Here is a 20,364-nt window from a genome sequence, read left to right as displayed (position 1 = left end):
TACAAAGGATCATCAAAGATTACTACCACCAATTATACGCCAATAAAATGGACCTCCTGGAATAAATGGACAGATTCTTAGAAAAGCACAACCTTCTGAGACTGAACCAGGAAGAAATAGAAAATATAAACAGACCAATCACAAGCCTGAAATTGAGACTGTGATTAAAAATCTTCCAAAACACAAAAGCCCAGGGCCAGATGGCTTCACAAGAGAATTCTACCAAACATTATAGAAGAGCCAACACCTAACCTTCTCAAACTCTTCCAAAATAGAGCAGAGGGAGGAACACTCCCAAACTCTTTTTACGGGGCCACCATCACCCTGATACCAAAACCAGACAAAGATGTCACAAAGAAAGAAAAGTACAGGGCAATATTACTGATAAACATAGATGGAAAAATCCTCAATAAAATACTAGCAAACAGAGCCCAACAGCACATTAAAAGGATCATACACAATGACCAGGTGGGGTTTATCCCAAGAATGCAAGAATTCTTCAATATATACAAATCAATCAATGTGATAAACCATATTAACACACTGAAGGAGAAAAAGCATATAATCATCTCAATAGATGCAGAAAAAGTTTTTGACAAAATTCAACTCAAGAGAGGGACCTTACCTCAACAAAATAAAGGCCATATATGACAAACCCAAAGCCAACATCGTTTTCAATGGTGAGAAACTCAAAACATTTCCTCTAAGATCAGGAACAAGACAAGGTTGGCCACTCTGACAACTATTATTCAACATAATTTTGTAAGTTTTAGTCACAGCAATCAGAGAATAAAAAGAAATAAAAGGAATACAAATAGGAAAAGAAGTAAAGCTGTCACTGGTTTTTTTTTTTTTTTTTTTTGCTGTCACTGTTTGCAGATGACATAGAAAGAATCCTGAAGATGCTACCAGAAAACTACTAGAGCTAATCAATGAATTTGGTAATGTAGGAGGATACAAAATTAATGCACAGAAATCTCTTGCATTCCTATACACTAATGATGAAAAATCTGAAAGAGAAATTAAGGAAAATCTCCCATTTATCACTGCAACAAAAAGAATAAAATACCTAGGAATAAACCTACCTAAGGAGACAAAAGACCTGTATGCAGAAAACTATAAGACACTGATGAAAGAAATTAAAGGTGAAAAAACCAAATGGAGAGATATACCATGTTCTTGGATTGGAAGAATCAACACTGTGAAAATGACTCTGCCACCCAAAGCACTCTACAGATTCAATGTAATCCCTATCAAACTACCAATGGCATTTTTTATAGAGCTAGAACAAAAAATTTCACAATCTGTATGGAAATACAAAAGAACCCAAATAGCCAAAGCAATCTTGATAAGGAAAAACGGAGCTGGAGGAATCAGGCTCCCTGACTTCAAACTATACTACAAAGCTACAGTAATCAAGAGAGTATGGTACTGGCACGAAAACAGAAATATAGATCAAAGGAACAGGATAGAAAGCCCAGAGATAAACCTACACACATATGGTCACTTTATCTTTGATAAAGGAGCCAAGAATATACAATGGAGAAAAGACAGCCTCTTCAACAAGTGGTGCTGGGAAAACTGGACAGCTACATGTAAAAGAATTAAATTAGAACACTCCCTAACACCATACACAATAATAAACTCAAAGTGGATTAAAGACCTAAATGTAAGGCCAGACACTGTAAAATTGTTAGAGGAAAGCATAGGCAGAACACTCTGTGACATAAATCACAGCAAGATTCTTTTTGACCCATCTCCTAGAGAAAAGGAAATAAAAATAAAAAGAAACAAATGTGACCTAATGAAACTTAAAAGCTTTTGCACAGCAAAGGAAACCATAAACAACATGAAAAGACAACCTTCAGAATGGGAGAAAATATTTGCAAATGAATAAACAGACAAAGGATTGATCTCCAAAATATACAAGTAGCCCATGCAGCTCAATATCAAAAAAACCAACAACCCAATCCAAAAATGGACAGAAGACCTAAACAGACATTTCTCCAAAGAAGATATATAGCTTGCCAACAAACACATGAAAGAATGCTCAACATCATTAATCATTAGAGAAATACAAATCAAAACTACAATGAGGTATCACCTCACACAGGTCAGAATGGCCATCATCAAAAAGTCTATAAACATTAAATGCTGGAGAGGGTGTGGAGAAGAAGGAACCCTCTTGCACTGTTGGTGGGACTGTAAATTGATACAGCCACTATAGAGAACAGTATGGAGGTTCCTTAAAAAACTAAAAATAGAAGTACCAGATGAACCAGCCATCCCAGTCCTGGGCATATACCCTAAGAAAACCATAATTCAAAAAGATTCATGTACCACAATGTTCATTGCAGCTCTATTTACAAAGCCAGGACACGGAAGCAACCTAAGTGTCCATCAACAGATGAATGGATAAAGAAGATGTGGCTCATATATACAATGGACTATTATTCAGCCTTAAAACGAAATGAAATTGAGTTATTTGTAGTGAGGTGGATGGACCTAGAGACTGTCATACAGAGTGAAGTAAGTCAGGAAGAGGAAAACAAATACCGTATGCTAACACATATATATGGAATCTAAAAAAAAAAAAAAAAAAGGTTCTGAAGAACCTAGGATCTGGACAGGAATAAAGACTCAGAGGTAAAGAATAGACTTGAGGATATGGGGAGGGGCAAGGGCAAGATGGGACAAAGTGAGAGAGTGGCACTGACATATACACACGACCAAATGTAAAATAGATAGCTAGTGCGAAGCAGCCATATAGCACAGGGAGATCAGCTTGATGCTTTGTGTCCATGTAGATGGGTGTGATAGGGAGGGTGGGAGGGAGACGCATGAGGGAGAAGATATGGGGATATATGTATATGTATAGCTGATTCTCTTTGTTATACAGCAGAAACTAACACATCATTGTAATGCAATTATACTCCAATAAAGATGTTAGGAAAAAAAGAAAAGAAAGGACATGGAGGTTGGGTTGGGTAAGACAAATGGACAGAACTGGAGTTTACTGAAAGTCTCCTAACTGCTATGCATCATGTTCGACACCTTAAAAAGTTAATAACTTTTCACCATTTTCTTACCTTCATTTTAGAGGTGAGTAATTGAAGATGAAGGAAGTGAACCAACTGGCTCAACTCATGAATGAAACTCATGAATGAGACTCTTAAATGAAACTTGAAACATAACACATGAATGAAACTCTTCTGCAAAACCCATGATTATTCTCTTTTTAATTCATTTATTAAATTAATGGTGACTTTGTTGTTGACCAGAGATATTTCCAAATATCATTAGATATGCTAGCAACCTTAAATAATTTCCTAACTCAATGAAAATTATATCAAATTTCAAAGCCAACATCATAATTTAAAAGATAAACTTATCTATAAAATGCAAATCTTAATGACTACTTTTAGAAAAGATTATTTAGTTGGAGAAAACTTCTTGGTTCTCAACATTCTTAAACTTAAAAAGCACCTGAAAAACAAAGAACACTCTCTCAACTGAGCTGGTTATTGAAAAGATAAATAAAATTGATAACCATTAAACCAGCCTCACCAAGAAAAAAAAATAATGTGGGCCCAATAAATAATATCAGAAACAAAAGAGAAGATACAACTGACATTACTCAAATACAAAGGATCACAAGAGATTACTATGAACAATTATATACCAACAATATGCACATGGAACATTCTCTAAGATAATTTACATGTTAGACCACAAGACAAGTATCAGGCAAAAATATATATATAAGTCCCAGGATAGGACCAACCATGGAGACTGAGAGGTAAAAGAGGAGTGATCAGAGAAGCTCAGTTTGATCTTCCAAAGGAAGAAGTGCAGCTTGGATGGGGGTTTCATCAGACTGCCTAAGAGGAGGAGTACAAATTTTACTGACCTCTGCTATCTTTGGAGTATCAGAGTGGAAAGGATGATGAACTTGTCACTGATGGAGAGATACTGACAGGTCATTATATATCAGAAAAGCCAGTCTAAACTACAGTCAGTAATTGCCAGTTAGGAGGGATGACAGAACCTAGAGGATATGTAGTTTTTTTCTAACAAGTCAGATGCAAGAATCTCAGGTAGGGACAGATATTGTACTACTCAAAGAAGTAGTACAATGAAGAACTAAACATTGCTATTCTTCCCAAAAACTGGAAAGGGAAAGATGAAACTTCAAAGGGTAAAAGGAAACTGCAAGGGAGACTGCTATGGAGGTCCCCCAGCATCCAGGTTGGTGAGTCTTCAAGACACTTTACTAGCTGTTCCATTATGGGAAAATAAGTTAACTTTTCTGAGTCTGTTTCTCATCTACAAAATGGACTGTGATGAGAACTGAATAAGATTTTTAAATGTAAATATCATAGTGTGAGCTAAGAGGTTACTGAATACAAAGTGAGCATTCAGTAAATATTTATTATTAATTAGGGACAGATTATGGGAGCCTAAGTGTGTGATCTAGATAGCAATGCTATTCTATCAGATGCATCTCTGCACCTCTGCTTCCTCTGACTCTTCATATACTTAAGTCAGTGCTATAAGCAATGACAAGAGGTACTGCAGAAAGTGTCTCAGTGCTGCTGACAATACCTAGATAGAATATATTTCTTATAAATAGGTATGTCCAGCACTGATTTCACATCTCTAGGATTCCTGCAGGTACATCCTATCTCTGGGCCTTCAAAGCACAATAATTTGGTTCAAGATCAAGATGGTGGAGTAAGAAGATTCTGGGCTGACCTCTCCAACAGACACACCAAAACTACAAATACATATAGAACAACTATCTCTGAGAATGACCTGAAGACTGACAGAACAGATTATTTTACAAATAAGGATATAAAGAAAAGGCCACATTAAGATAGGTAGGAGAGGCCAAAACGCAGTCTAGTCAGAAAGCAAACCTCTGCTGCAGCCACCCATAAGCAAGAGGAATATCACAACTGCAACAGATCCCCCTGAAGAGCAAGGGGTCTGAATTCCACTTTAGTCTTCCCAGCATGGGGGACCTGCACTGGGAATACAGGCCCCCATCACATCTGGCTTTGAAAAGAGACAGAAAGGTCTTACGTCTGGCAGAACTGAGGGGTTGTGGGAAACCAAGATTCAGCTCTTGAAGAACTTGCATACAAACCCACTCACTCCAAGTCTGAACACAGAAACAGAAGCTTGAAGAGCAACTGGGTCATATGAGAAGGTGATTCATTGACTAAGTTTAAGGCATGTGCTAGAAGGGCAGGGATTTGGTGGACTCTCTCTGGGAATGGAAACATTAACCCATTAACCTTAAACGACATACAGTGCAAGAGGGTTCCCTTTTCTCCACACCCTCTCCAGCATTTATTGTTTGTAGATTTTTTGATGATGGCCATTCTGACCTGTGTGAGGTGATACCTCATTGTAGTTTTGATTTCCATTTCTCTAATGATTAATGATGGTGAGCATTCTTTCATGTGTTTGTTGGCAATCTGTATATCTTCTTTGGAGAAATGTCTATTTAGGTCTTCTGCCCATTTTTAGATTGGGCTGTTTGTTTTTTTGATACTGAGCTGCATGAACTGCTTGTAAATTTTGGAGATTTATCCTTTGTCAGTTGCTTCATTTGCAAATATTTTCTCCCATTCTGAAGGTTGTCTTTTCATATTGTTTATGGTTTCCTTTGCTGTGCAAAAGCTTTTAAGTTTCATTAGGTCCCATTTGTTTATTTTTGTTTTTATTTCCATTTCTCTAGGAGGTGGGTCAAAATTAAACAACACTTTTGATCAGATGACTTAATAGATATATGAAAAACATTTCATCCAAAAACAGCTGAATATACGTTCTTTTGAAGTGCACATGGAACATTCTCTAAGACAGTTTACATGTTAGGCCACAAGACAAGTATCAGTAAATTTAAGAAGACTGAAATCATATCAAGCATTTATTTTACCACAACAGTTTGAAAACAGAAATTAATTACAAGTAGAAAAATGGAAAAAACACACACTCAAACACTAGCCTTGTTTAGTAGCAAGGCTAAACAACTTGCTACTAAACAATGAATGAGTCAACACAGAAATCAAAAAGGAAATTAAAAATTACCTTGGCACAAATGAAAATGGAAACACAACTGCTACAAAATCTGTGGGACAAATCTTAAGTAGTTCATGCCTATATAAACCTACTTCAGGAAACAAACAAACAAAAAAACCCAAGATCTCAAATAAAGAATTTAACCTTACACCTAAAACAACTAAAAGAAAAACCAAATGAAGTCTGAAGTTAGAAGGAGGTAAATAATAAAGATCAGAGTGGAAATAAATGTGATAGAAGCTAAAAGGAAACAATATAAAAGATCAATTAAACTAAGAGCTGGCTATTGAAAAGATAAATAAAATTGATAACCTTTAAACCAGCCTCACCAAGAAAAAAGAAGTGGGCCCAATAAATAATATCAGAAACAAAAGAGAAGATACAACTGACACCACTCAAATACAAAGGATCACAAGAGATGACTATGAACAATTGTACACCAACAAATTGAACAACTTGGAAGAAGTGGATGAATCCTAGAAACACAGAATCTTCCAATACTGAATCAGGAAGAAATAGAAAATGTGAACATACTGATCATTAGTAACAAAACTGAATCAGTAATGAAAACACTCCCAAAAGAAAAAAATTCCAGAACCAGACAGCTTCACAGGTGAATTATACCATAATTTTAAAGAAAATTTAACACCTATCCTTCTCAAATTATTCCAAAAAAATGAAGATGGGCGAACACTTCCAAACTCATTTTACGAGACCAGCATTACCCTGATACGAAGATCAGATAAAAATGCTACAAGAAACGAAAATTACAGGCCAATATTCCTGATGAACATACATGCAAAAATCCCCAAAAAACTACTAGCAATCTGAATCCAATAATACTTTAAAAGAATCATACATCATGATCAAGTGGAATTTATTCCAGGGATGAATGAAGGTTCAATATCTGAAAATAAATCAACATGATACACTACACTGTCAAATTGAAGAATAAAAGTCATATCATCTCAATAGACACAGAAAAAGCATTTGACAAAATTTGACATTCATTTATGATACATACTCTCAACAAAGTGTCTATAGAGGGTATGTACCAATATAGGCTACATACAAATACAAAACCAAAAAAAAGCAGTTACAGTCAGGAACAAGACAAGGATGCCCATTATTGCCACTTTTATTCAACATAGTATTGGAAGTCCTAGCCACAGCAGTCATGCAAGAAAAAGAGATAAAACACATTCAACTTTGAAAGGAAGCATTAAAATTTTCACTATTTGCAGAAAACATATTATAAAGAAAAGTCTCAAGACTCCACCAAAAAAAAATTACAACTAATAAAATTAATTCAGTAAAGCTGCAGGATATAAAATCAATATATGAATATCTGTTGCATTTCTATACACTAATAATAACTACTGGAAAGAGAAATTAAGAATACAATCCCATTTACCAATTCATCAATATGAATAAATTAATTAGGAATAAATTTAACCAAGGACGTGAAAGCCTATACCCTGAAAACTGTAAGACATTGATGAAAGAAATGGAAGACAACATAAATAAATAAAAAAATATATACCATGCTCATGGATTGGAAGAATTAATAGTTAAAATGTTCATACTACCCAAAGCAAACTACAGATTCAATACAATCCCTCTCAAAACATCAATGGCATGTTTTACAGAAGTGGAACAAATAATCCTAAAATTTGTATGAAATAACAAAAGACCCCCAAATAGCCAAAGAAATCTTAAAAAAGAAACCTGGAGGTATCATGCTCCCTGATTTCAAACTATACTACAAAGAGGTAGTAATCAAAATTATGTGATACTGGCACAAAAACAGACACACAGGTCAATGGAACCAAATAAAGGGCCCAAAATAAACCAATTCTTATAAGGTCAATAATTTACAGCAAAGGAGCCAAGAATATTCAGTGGGGGAAAACTGGTGCTGGGAAAACTGAACAGATAAATGAAAAAGGATGAGATTATACCACTCTCATATACCATATATAAAAATATACTCAACATGGACTAAAGACTTAAATGTAAGACCTGAAACACTAAAACTCCTAGAAGAAAACATAACCAGTACACATTTTGCCATTGCTCTTAGCCATATTTTTCTGGGTCTGTCTCCTAAGGCTAGGGCAACAAAAGCAAAAATAAATAAATGGACTACATCAAACTACAAAGCTTTTGCACAGTGAAGGAAACTATCAACAAAACAAAAAGGCAACCTACTGAATGGGAGACGATATTGTCAAATAATGTATCTGATAAGGAGTTAATATTCAAAATATATAAAGAACTCACACAATTCAATATCTAAAAAATTTTTTGATTAAAAAATGAGCAGAGGATCTGAATAGACATTTTTCTAAGAAAGACATACAGATGGCCAACATGCTCAAAATCACTAATCATTAGGGGAATGCAAATCAAAACCACAGTGAGATATCACCTCACACCTGTTCAGTTTGCCTAGCATTAGAAAGACAACAAATAAGAAGTGCTGGTAAGGATGTAGAGAAAAGGGAATTCTCACGAACTGTGGGTGGGAATGTAAATTGGTATAGCCACTATGGTAAAAATGTATGAGGTTACACAAAAATAGTAAAATAGAACTACTAAATAATCTAGCAATTTCACTTCTGAATATTTATCCAAAGAAAATTAAAACATTAATTTGAAAAGATAGATACACCTCTATATTCACTGTGGCATTATTTACAATAGTCAACATACAGAAGCTTGATAGATGAATGGATAAAGATGATGTGGCATATATATATAATGGAATATTAGTCATAAAAAAAGAATGAAATCTTTCTATTTGTGCTAACATGGATGGACCAAGAGAGTATTATGCTACATGAGATAAGTCAGAGAAAGACAAATATCATATGATTTCACTCATATGTGGAACCTAGAAAGCAAACAAATGAACAAACCAAACAAAACAGAAAAACAGAAGTAGACTCGTAGATACAGAGAACAAACTGGAGATCACCAGAGGGGAATATACGAGGTTGGGAGAAACAGTTGAAGGAATTAAGAAGTACAAGCATTCAGTTATAAATAAGTCAGAAGGATGTAATGTACAGCATAGGGAATATAGTCAATAATATTGTAATAATTTTGTTTGGTTACAGATGTTTCTTACACTTATTATGGTGATCAATTTATAATGTATATAAATATTAAATCACTAGGTTGTACACCTGAAACTAATATTGTATATCAACTAAACTTCAATAAAAAAGGAAAAACATAATATATACAGGGAATAAATAAATTAAATTAAATTTTAATTATGTTTGATATTTTCAGTGTTTTATAACTCAAAATGAAAGATGGGGAATTATTATGAAGATGCCTGATTGTAAATAAATTAAAGTACACATAGACATACATATGTACCAACTTATGTATCTATGGGAGATTTTAGCCACTTAAAAAATACAGAATTTAAAAAGTAAGGTAAAAGCACAATAATTTAAGCCATGACATCCCAAAACTATATTTTCACTTGAGAGGTAATGTGTTTACTTGTGAATAAACTGGAAAAGAGATTATTAGGGACAATTTTTGAAGTTGATGCTACTACACTGACTCTTGTGAGTGTTAGCCAAATTTTGAAGTTTATGTCTTTAATCAAATCTGCAACCATACAAAGTTGACAAAAAATGTAACTTTGAAATAACATTCTGAAAAAATGTAAATGTTATCCAAGGAAAATGTGTTAGGAAGGGAAGAAGAAAAGTAATACTTGTTTATACTCATATTAGGTGATCCTCAAAACAATATTCAACGAGTATTTTTTATTTTATTTCAAATTTGTGAAAAGTAAGGCTCAAAAGTAAGATATGATCCAATGTGCATAGCTAATAAATGGCTTAACAAGGATTCAAACACAATTTTATTATTTTAAAAATAATCTCAAAAATACACAAGTAGAAATTACATGCTACAGAAAAATAGAACCTAAATAATAAGAAAAATTTAAATAACCACTCCTAAGTACACAATGTAATCATGTTAAACATCTTAATGTATAGTGCTGACATTTTAACACACACATACATTTTTAATGAAAATGTAATTATACTCAAAAGCAGGTTTTTGAAACATATGTCAACAATATTTAAGGCAATATATCATATCAACAAATGCACTTCTAAAGCATTACTTTAAATATCTATGTAATAATCTAGTTCTGACTTACCATTTCTCCACTATTCTTTTACTGTAAATAATATTTTTATGAACATCCTTATAGTCATACAATTTCACTTCTGTTCCAGAAATGTATTACGAGGAAATATATAAAGACATAGGCAAAGGAATAGGCAAGTTTATGTTAATTCTTCACATCAAGTTTTCTTCCATTTATATCAATTTTATACATTTTATCATATTACATCAATTTTTAGAGTGTATTTTCCCCAAATCTATACAAAAAATTGTCTTGAAATAATTGTTAGCAATTTATAAAAGAAATAAATACATATTTTAGTTTGCATTTCCATTATCAGAAATAGTAAGATTTAAAAATGTTTCCTGGCCAGTTGTATTTCTCCCTTGATGAATTGCTTCTCCATGTCCTTTGTATGTTTTCTACTAGGTTGATTCCTGTTTTCCTAATTAATCTATTACTACTTTATTTATCAAACTTATTTTTTTGTAACTTTGAATTATTTTCACTCAAGTATTCAAATAACCAGTCTTTTCTGCATGGCTTCTACATTTGATGTGCTTCCTTGAAAATCTTTCCCCATACCCAGATTATATAAATATTCATCTGTATATTCTTTTCTCTATGTTTTTTTCTATTTTACACTTTTAATTCATCTTGAATTTATTTCATCATGTGAGATAAAGAGACAATGCTGTATTTAACAAATAGTTACCGACTTGTCACATTTTAAATAATCCACCCTTTTGCCACTACTTAAAAATGTTCATTTAGTTATATTCTTAATTTTTGCATCATTTAAATTTATAAGTCTATTTCAATAATTCCAGTTTTATAATTGGTAATGCCTGGACAGCCTAGTCCTTGAAGACCTTTGAGACCAGAAGTAAAGAGGTGCTTCTCTTACCCCAAGTGGACCAGAAAGAACCCATTTTACTTGGGTGCCAAAAGACTGTTATTACGTAAGTCTGTCTCTTTTCTTTCCCTCTGTCTCTTCTATCATGTGTATCTAAAGTGGTAAAACACCCTAACTACTAACTTCCATTTATAACTAGGAATCCTCCCCCTCTTTCCGTAGGGTAAAAAGCAATAGTAAAATACATATGTGTTTTACCCAAACTTTGAATGTCTTCATTTTCTTTGAAATTACCCACAAGTTAAGGACATAAAGCTAACCTCTGAAACCAGAAAGTTAGTTATCAATCAAATACTCAACTTAAATACCATTTCCTCAGGGAAGAATTTCCAGACAATTTGATAAAATTAATTCTTCATGTGATTATTCAGTGTAAGACTGTTTCTATAAATTTTCATTTCCTCGAGTGCAGGACCCTTGTCTGTCTTGTTTCACTGTACCTAGTATCTCACATAATACCTGTACTACAAAGGATACACAATAACTATTTTGATTAATGGATGGATTATACTTTAGTGTTTGATTAGTTCTTTGCTTCCCTGAGAGGTTATTTAATTAAGTTCCCTTAAAATAACTAAGTGATTTTAATTGGAAACACCATGAATTTATAAATGTGTTTTTGGAAGAAGTGAAATCATTACAATCTTGAATCTTCCCACCTGGGAACATGGATATCACTTTTCATTAACTTAGGCTCACTTAATGTATGTCAAAAAAAGTTTTGGGGCTTCCCTGGTGGCCCAGTGGTTGAGAGTCCACCTGCCGATGCAGGGGACATGGGTTCGTGCCCCTGTCTGGGAAGATCCCACATGCCGCGGAGCGGCTGGGCCCATGAGCCATGGCCACTGAGCCTGCGCGTCCGGAGCCTGTGCTCCGCAATGGGAGAGGTCACAACAGTGAGAGGCCCGTGTACCGCAAAAAAAAAAAAAAAAAAAATTTTGCTTTTCTCTTCATGTAGTTTTCTCACATTTGCAATTACATATACTCTTAAGTAGCCCATAATTTGTTTTTCTATTCTGAATGAGAGTTTTTTTCTGTATGTTATCAAAGTATTTATTACAAATATATAAAAATAATAATTTTTACTTATTTATAAGGCAACTGATCATCTAACTGAATTCTCTCAAGTTCTAATATTTAGTTTTTTCTCTTCGTTTTCCCAGAAAGATAATCGCATAATGTGCAAATGATGTTAATATTTGTATGTCTAACAACTGGTATAGTAGTAAGCACTTAGAAAATATTGCTGAAAAATGTATCATATGCATATGTTGGCTAAATATTTGTTGAATGAATTAACAACTGATGAATACATTTTAAATCTCAAGTTCTAATATTTATAGTTTTTTCTCTTCATTTTCCCAGAAAGATAATTGCATAATGTGCAAATGATGTTAATATTTGTATGTCTAACAACTGGTACAGTAGTAAGCACTTAGAAAATATTGCTGAAAAATGTGTTTTATGGATATATTGGCTAAATATTTGTTGAATGAATTAACAAATGAATATATTTTAAAATATTCAAAAGAACTTTAAAAGAGTTCAAGAATTAGTGACACGAACTGAAAGTTCCTTTCACATGCTGTTATTTTGTATATGTTTTATTTCTTTGTTCTGCCTCGCTACATGTACAAACCCTAGTTAACAGTAACTAGAAGGAAAAATAAAGTAACTTAAGGGAAGTTCTGCTACCACATAGGATGCAAAACTCTTACGGAAAGCATCACACTCTTCCTAACAATGAGAAACCTCCAGGTAATGTATAAAATCATAATTTGAGTCCTTCACCAGATGCCTTCACAGGTGAATTCTATCAAACATTTAGAGAAGAGCTAACACCCATCCCTCTCAAACTCCTCCAAAAAAGTGCAGAGGAAGGAACACTCGCAAACTAATTCTACAAGGCAACCATCACCCTGACACCGAAACCAGACAAAGATATTACAAAAAAAGAATATTACAGACCAATATCACTGATGAATATAGCTGCAAAAATCCTGAACAAAATACAAGCAAGAATCCAACAACATATTAAAAGGATCATACACCATGACCAGATGGGATTTATCCCAGGGATGCAAGGATTCTTCAATAAACGCAAATCAATCAATGTAATACCCCATATTAACAAACTGAAGAATAAAAACCATATGAGCCTCTCAATAGATACAGAAAAAGCTTTTGACAAAATTCAACACCCATTTATGATAAAAACTCTCCAGAAGGTGGGCAGAGAGGGAACCTACGTCAACATAACAAAGACCATATATGACAAGCCCACTGCAAACATCATTCTCAATAGTGAAAACCTGAAAGCATTTCCTCTAAGATCAGGAACAAGATAAGGATGACCACTCTTGCCACTATTATTCAACATAGTTTGGGAAGTCCTAGCCATGGCAGCCAGAGAAGAAAAATAAATAAAAGGAATCCAAACTGGAAAGGAAGAAGAAAACTGTCACTGTCTGCAGATCACATGATACTATACATAGAAAATGCTAAAGATGCCACCAGAAAACAACTAGAGATAATCAATGAATTTGGTAAAGTTGCAGGATACAAAATTAATACACAGAAATCTCTTGTATTCCTACACACCAACAACAAAAGATCAGAAAGAGAAATTAAGGAAACAATTCCATTCACCATTGCAACAAAAAGAATAAAATACCTAGGAATAAAGCTACCTAAGAAGACAAAAGACCTGTACTCAGAAAACTATAAGACACTGATGAAAGAAATCAAAGAAGACACAAGCAGATGGAGAGACATACCATGTTCTTGGATTGGAAGAATCAATACTGTGAAAATGACTATACTACCCAAAGCAATCTACAGATTCAATGCAATCCCTATCAAATTACCAATGGCATTTTTCACAGAACTAGAACAAAAAATTTCACAATTTGTATGGAAACACAAAAGACCCCAAATAGCCAAAACAATCTTGGAAAAAAAAAAAAAAAGCGGAGCTGGAGGAATCAGACTTCCTGACTTCAGACTATACCACAAAGCTATAGTACTCAAGACAGTATGGTACTGGCACAAAAACAGAAATATAGGTCAATGGAAAGTCCAGAGAGATAAACCCATACACCTATACTCAACTAATCTATGACAAACGAGGCAAGAATATACAATAAAGAAAAACAGTCTCTTCAATAAGTGGTGCTGGGAAAACTGGACAGCTACATGTAAAATAATGAAATTAGAACACTGCCTAACACCATACACAAAAATAAACTCAAAATGGATGAAAGACCTAAATGTAAGACTTGACACTATAAAACTCTTAGAGGAAAACATAGGAAGAACACTCTTGGACATAAATCACAACAAGATCTTTTTTGACTCACCTCCTAGAGTAATGGAAATAAAAATAAACAAATGGGACCTAATGAAACTTAAAATCTTTTGCACAGCAAAGGAAACTATAAACAAGACAAAAAGACAACCCTCAGAATGCAAGAAAATATTTGCAGATGAAGCAACTGACAAAGGATTAATCTCCAAAATATACAGACAGCTCTAGCAGGTCAATATCATAAATAGCTCTAGCAGGTCAATATCATAAAAACAAACAACTCAATCAGATAATGGGCAGAAGACCTAAATAGACATTTCTCGAAAGAAGACATACAGATGGCCATGAAGCATATGAAAACCTGCTCAACATCACTAATTATTAGAGAAATATAAATCAAAACTATAATGAGGTATCACCTCACACTGGTTAGAATAGGCATCATCAGAAGAAAATCTAAAAACAATAAATGTTGGAAAGGGTGTGGAGAAAAGGGAACCCTCTGTACTGCTGGTGGGAACGTAAATTGATACAGCCACTATGGAGAACAGTATGGAGGTTCCTTAAAAAACTAAAAATAGAATTACCATATGACCCAGCAATCCCACTACTGGGCATATACCCAGAGAAAACCATAATTCGAAAAGACACATGCACCCCAATGTTCATTGCAGCACTATTTACAGTAACCATGTCATGGAAGCAACATAAATGTCCAACAACAGACGAATGGATAAAGAAGATGTGATAAATATATACAATGGAATATTACTCAGCCATAAAAAGGAATGAAATTGGGTCATTTGTAGAGACATGGTTGGACCTAGAGACTGTCATACAGAGTGAAGTAAGTCAGAAAGAGAAAAACAAATATTGTATATTAACACAGATTTGTGGAATCTAGAAAAATGATACAGAGGAACCAATCTGCAAGGCAGTAGTAGAGACATGGCTGTAGAAAACAAATGTACAGACACCAAGGGGGGAAAGGGGGGAAAGGGGATGAATTGGGGGATTGGGATTGACACATATACACTACTATGTATAAAATAGATAACTAATGAGAACCTGCTGTATAGCACAGGGAACTCCACTTCGCTGTACAGGAAAAACTAACACAACATTGTAAAACAACTATACCCCAATTAAAAAAATATATTTACAAATGCAATAAACAAATAATGAAAGCAAGAGCCAAACATTTTATTTGTCTTGAAATATAATATCGAGAAGTAATCGATTCTTTCAATAACTAAAATCAGTAGACATAAAAAATTTTTTTAAAAATAGAGTCCTTCAGAAATTTGAGATTACAAGCCAACCAGATGATGTAGGTTTCAAAGAAAAAGGATTTCTTCCATTAGGAGATGGAACGCTGAACCCTTATTTTTGACAGAGCATAAGAAGAAGTAGCTGATAAGAAAATAACTAAATAATTTAACAAACTCTTAAATCTGTTTATGCCTTTGTATGACAGTTTAAAATCTCTAGATGTGTTAATCATATAGGCTACATCAATTCACCACATTTTTTTCCAAGGGCCTCTGTACTAGGTGCTCATAAAGATTGGTGTCTGGGAAGGACACCTAAAAGAATTCCCCTGAAAATGACAGACATCCAGTCTGCCCTGGTTTTAGGATGGAACAGGAGAATCTGTAGAAGTCTTCCTGAGCTCTGGACCCTGCATGAGAACAAGGTGAGGATCAGGAGTCCCTAGAGAAAAGGCTACATATTACCCCCACATACCAGACCTTTCTATACTACAAAGCAAATATTGTCTGACATTAAGCAAGGAGCAGGGGATTTATCTGTACTGCAGACCAGCTCTAACATAAGGCAAAAGTCATCTGCCAATGAGAGAGAGAAAGGAAACACTTTCATGTCTGGTTACTACCCTAACACCACAAAAAGTTGGCTGCCATTTGGGGAGGAGGGAAAATCCTTTTGTGCACCAGATGCTGCTATATGATATATAGAGTGCTACTGCCACGTGTACTCAACTTTTCCCTCACTACCACCAATAAAAGGCAAAGTTAGACTGCAATGGAAAGGGAGGCAAAGAGAGAGATAACTCATCTTGCACTATGTTAAAGTCAGGAGTTGTCTGCCATTAGAGATGGATGAGAAAAATTGAAAAAGATCTACCCCTGAGACTCACACACACAATGCCTGCCTCAAACTGATGTTGGAGCAGAAGACTAGAGATATCTCCCTGCACCCACCATGATCCTTTACCAAATCATAAGCAATAACAGTCTGTGACAAAAGAAGCTAGAGCACAGAGAGAATGACTATGTTATGCAAGCATACAGGGCAGCACACAGGGCCTGCTGAAAGCTTAGGGTAGAGAAGGGATAACTGAGAAAATCTTCTGGAACTCCAGGCCACAGACAAGGGCAAGGAAAGGCAGTCCACTACAACAGAAATTTGAAACCTATGGTTCACTGAAGGTAACTACAGAAACAAAAAACGTAAACTCAGTACAATTACTGACTAGACTGACTTTAGCTACACACAAATGCCTTAACTACAGTGTGCCCATTTCTGGGCATAAATTATACATACTTCAGTCTCTATTGTTCTTTTATCACAATGTACATCATTTTAGACATAAAAGTTATGAGGCATACACAGAAAAAGAAAAAAAAATCAAGAAAAATGGACGCATTGTCAATAGATAAGACACTTAACAGAACCAGATCTAGATATGCCCAGATATAGAAACTATATTGAAATAAGCATGATTAATATGTTAAATAATCTAGTGGAAAAATTAGACAATGTACATGATCAGCAAATTTGAACAGAAGTAGAAGCTATAAAAAGAGATCAAATGGATATGTTAGAAATTTTTTAAAATATGATATCTGACCTAAAGAATTCCTTTGATGGTTCTATTAGCAGATTGGATACAGCAAAGAAAAGAAAAATTGTACTTTAAGATAGTTTGATAGTAATGATCCCAACAGAAACACAAAGGAAAAAAGAAAAGACTAAAAAACAAACAAGTTAGCTAATGATAACAACAAAGAGAAAAAAATACATTCAAAATCTGTGAGGCAAAATAAAACATAAGAATATATCTGTAATTGGAATCCCAGAGAAAGAAGAGACAGACAAACAGACAGACACAAAAGGGCAGGAGAAATATTTAAAGAGATAAAGAAATCATGGCCAAGAATTTTCCAATATTTACATATGATAATAATACACAAATACAAGAAACACAATGGACCCTAGAGAGTATAAATTCAAAGAAAAAAACTCCTAGGCATTTAATAGTTAAAAGGCTAAGATCCAAAGATAAATAGAAAATATTGAAGACTTTCATAGGGTGAAACATTTCAATCAGAGAAACAAAATTAAAATTATAGCACACCTCTCATCATACACTTTCCAAATCATGGAACAATAAAAAATATTTAAAGTACTAAAAGAAAATACTGTCAAATTAAAATTCCATACACAGCAAAAGTATCTTAAAAAAAGGGTGTAATAAAGGGTGTTTTTTTTTGGCTAAACAATAGCTGAGAAAATTTATTGCCAAAAGGACTGCACTATAACAAATGTTAAAAAGTTCTTTGCAAAAGGAAAATAATACCAGATGGAAATTTAGATGTACACTAAGAATGAAGAGTATTAGGTCTGATTAAAGAGTTAGCAATGAGTTAGTAAATAAAAAATATTATCTTTATATTTAATCTCTTTAGAAAATATATTACAGCATATAGAAAAAAAATACTAATATATTGTGGCTTTTATAATATATATAGGAAAACAACACAGTCCAAAGAGAGAGAAACAGAAATATAATGTTGTAAGATTCTTACATTACATCTAAAATGGTATAATATTATTTGATGGTTCACTGAGATAAGTTAAAACTGTATATTGTAAGCCCTAGAGCAATCACTAAAATAGGGGGAAAAAGAGACAATAAAAATTTTTTTTAAAATGTGTTTGAAAGACAAAATGTCACAGTAGTTTAGAAAGCACTTTGTTTCTTCTAAAGAAAAATATAATTTTACCATATGATTCAGAAATCTCACTATTGGATATTACACAAGAAGGAAAAAAACTTAGGTCTACACAAAGATCTATATGTGAAAATTAATAATACCTTTATTCATAATTTTTAAGAACTAGAAACAGTCCAACTGACTGATACATGTGATAGTTAATTTTATGTGTCAACTTGACTAGGCTGAGGGATAGCCAAACACCTGGTAAAACATTAATTCTGAGTATGTCTGTGAGAATGTTTCTGGAATAGATTTGCATTTGAATTGGTAGACTAAGTAAAGAAGATCACCCTCACCAGGGTGGACGGGCATCATCCAATCTGTTGAAGGCCTGAAAAGAACAAAAAGGCAGTGGAAGGGTGAATTTACTTTCTTTGTCTTAGCTGTGATATCCATCTTCTCCTGCCCTCAAACAGGACATCAGCACTCCTGGTTCTTGGGCCTTTCAACTCAGACCAGGATTTACACCATCAGCTCGCACTATTGGAGATACGTACACACACACGTCTCCATCCTACTGATTCTGTTTCTCTGGAGAACCTTGACTAACACAATAAGTAATTAGTATATCCATACAATAAAATATTACTTGTCTATACAAAGTTATATAGCTCTGATACTTATAACAACATGAATTAAATCTCAAAAAACATTAGGCTAATGAAAGAAGACAAAAAATAGACTATATACACTATGATCCTATTTATATGACAAACTAGGAAAGACAAAACTATCAAGACCACAACTCAGATCAGTTCTTTTCTTGGAGGCAAGAGTTGAGGAAAGAAGAATGACTGAAAACTGGCAGGAAGGAACAATCTGAGTAAAGGATATATTCTATGCTTTGATTTTGGTGGTGGTTATATACATATAAACATTTGTTGAAAGTCATCAAGCAATACACTTAAAAAGGGCAAATTTTATTATGTACAATTTTTACCTTAATAAAAATTTTTAAAATGCATATTTTAAAAAAGTGACTGAAGTGACAACAGAGAGACACAAAGAATTTTTGTGAAAGGGAAGACACACCACATTCCATTGGGAGACAACATTTCATTCCCCTTTAGTCCTTTAGGTTGGCAATTCTTGCCTGTAGGAAGTGATTACTACATGCTCTCTGATATACTGTAATTAGACTAAATGCTTTGAATCTCACCTGAAATTCCTGAATCCATTGTAACACTATTAAAAATAATACTGGGTAACATTTATGTCATGATTTATATGTGGCAGGTCCTGTTTAAAGTCTTTATAGGGCTGACTTTCCAAGATGGCAGAGGAGTAGGATGATGTAGAGTTAACCTCTCCCCACAAACACATCAAGAATACATCTACAAATGGAACAATTCTCACAGAGCACCTGCTGAACACTAGCAGAGGACCTATGACACCAAAAAGGACAAGAAAGATTCCCCCTGTAAACAGGTGGGATGAAAGAAAGAAGAAGGGAAAAGGAAGAGGAGAGGAAGCAGAATGGGACCTGTGTACCTGGCAGGGAGCTAAGGAGAGAAAAAATTCCCACACCTGGGGAAGCCCCCTCACTGGCAGGGAGATCAGCTGGGACAGAAGGGGAGCTTTGGGGGCTTGGAGGAGAGCCCAGCAACTGGTCTGTGGAAGGCATGACAGAGTGAGACCTACACAGATGGTCTGTGCCACAGCACTGTATGCCCCAGACTGAGACAGGTGTCTGTCAGTGTGCACAGGGGCCGGGAGCTGGAATGTGGGGTTTGGAGAGCAGACCTGGGGATGGACTGCTGTTGGCTGTGAGGAGATGGCCCGAGGGGATGGGAGTGAGGGGTTCTGCAACCAGGACTTCTTGTGGAGGAAGCCTGGACTGCTACAGAAGCAAAGCTCCACTACTGAG

The sequence above is a fragment of the Neophocaena asiaeorientalis genome, unplaced genomic scaffold (genome assembly GCF_003031525.2).
Source record: "Neophocaena asiaeorientalis asiaeorientalis breed wild unplaced genomic scaffold, Neophocaena_asiaeorientalis_V1.1 scaffold122, whole genome shotgun sequence".
NCBI lineage: Eukaryota > Metazoa > Chordata > Mammalia > Artiodactyla > Phocoenidae > Neophocaena > Neophocaena asiaeorientalis.
This window is presented reverse-complemented; position numbering follows the sequence as displayed.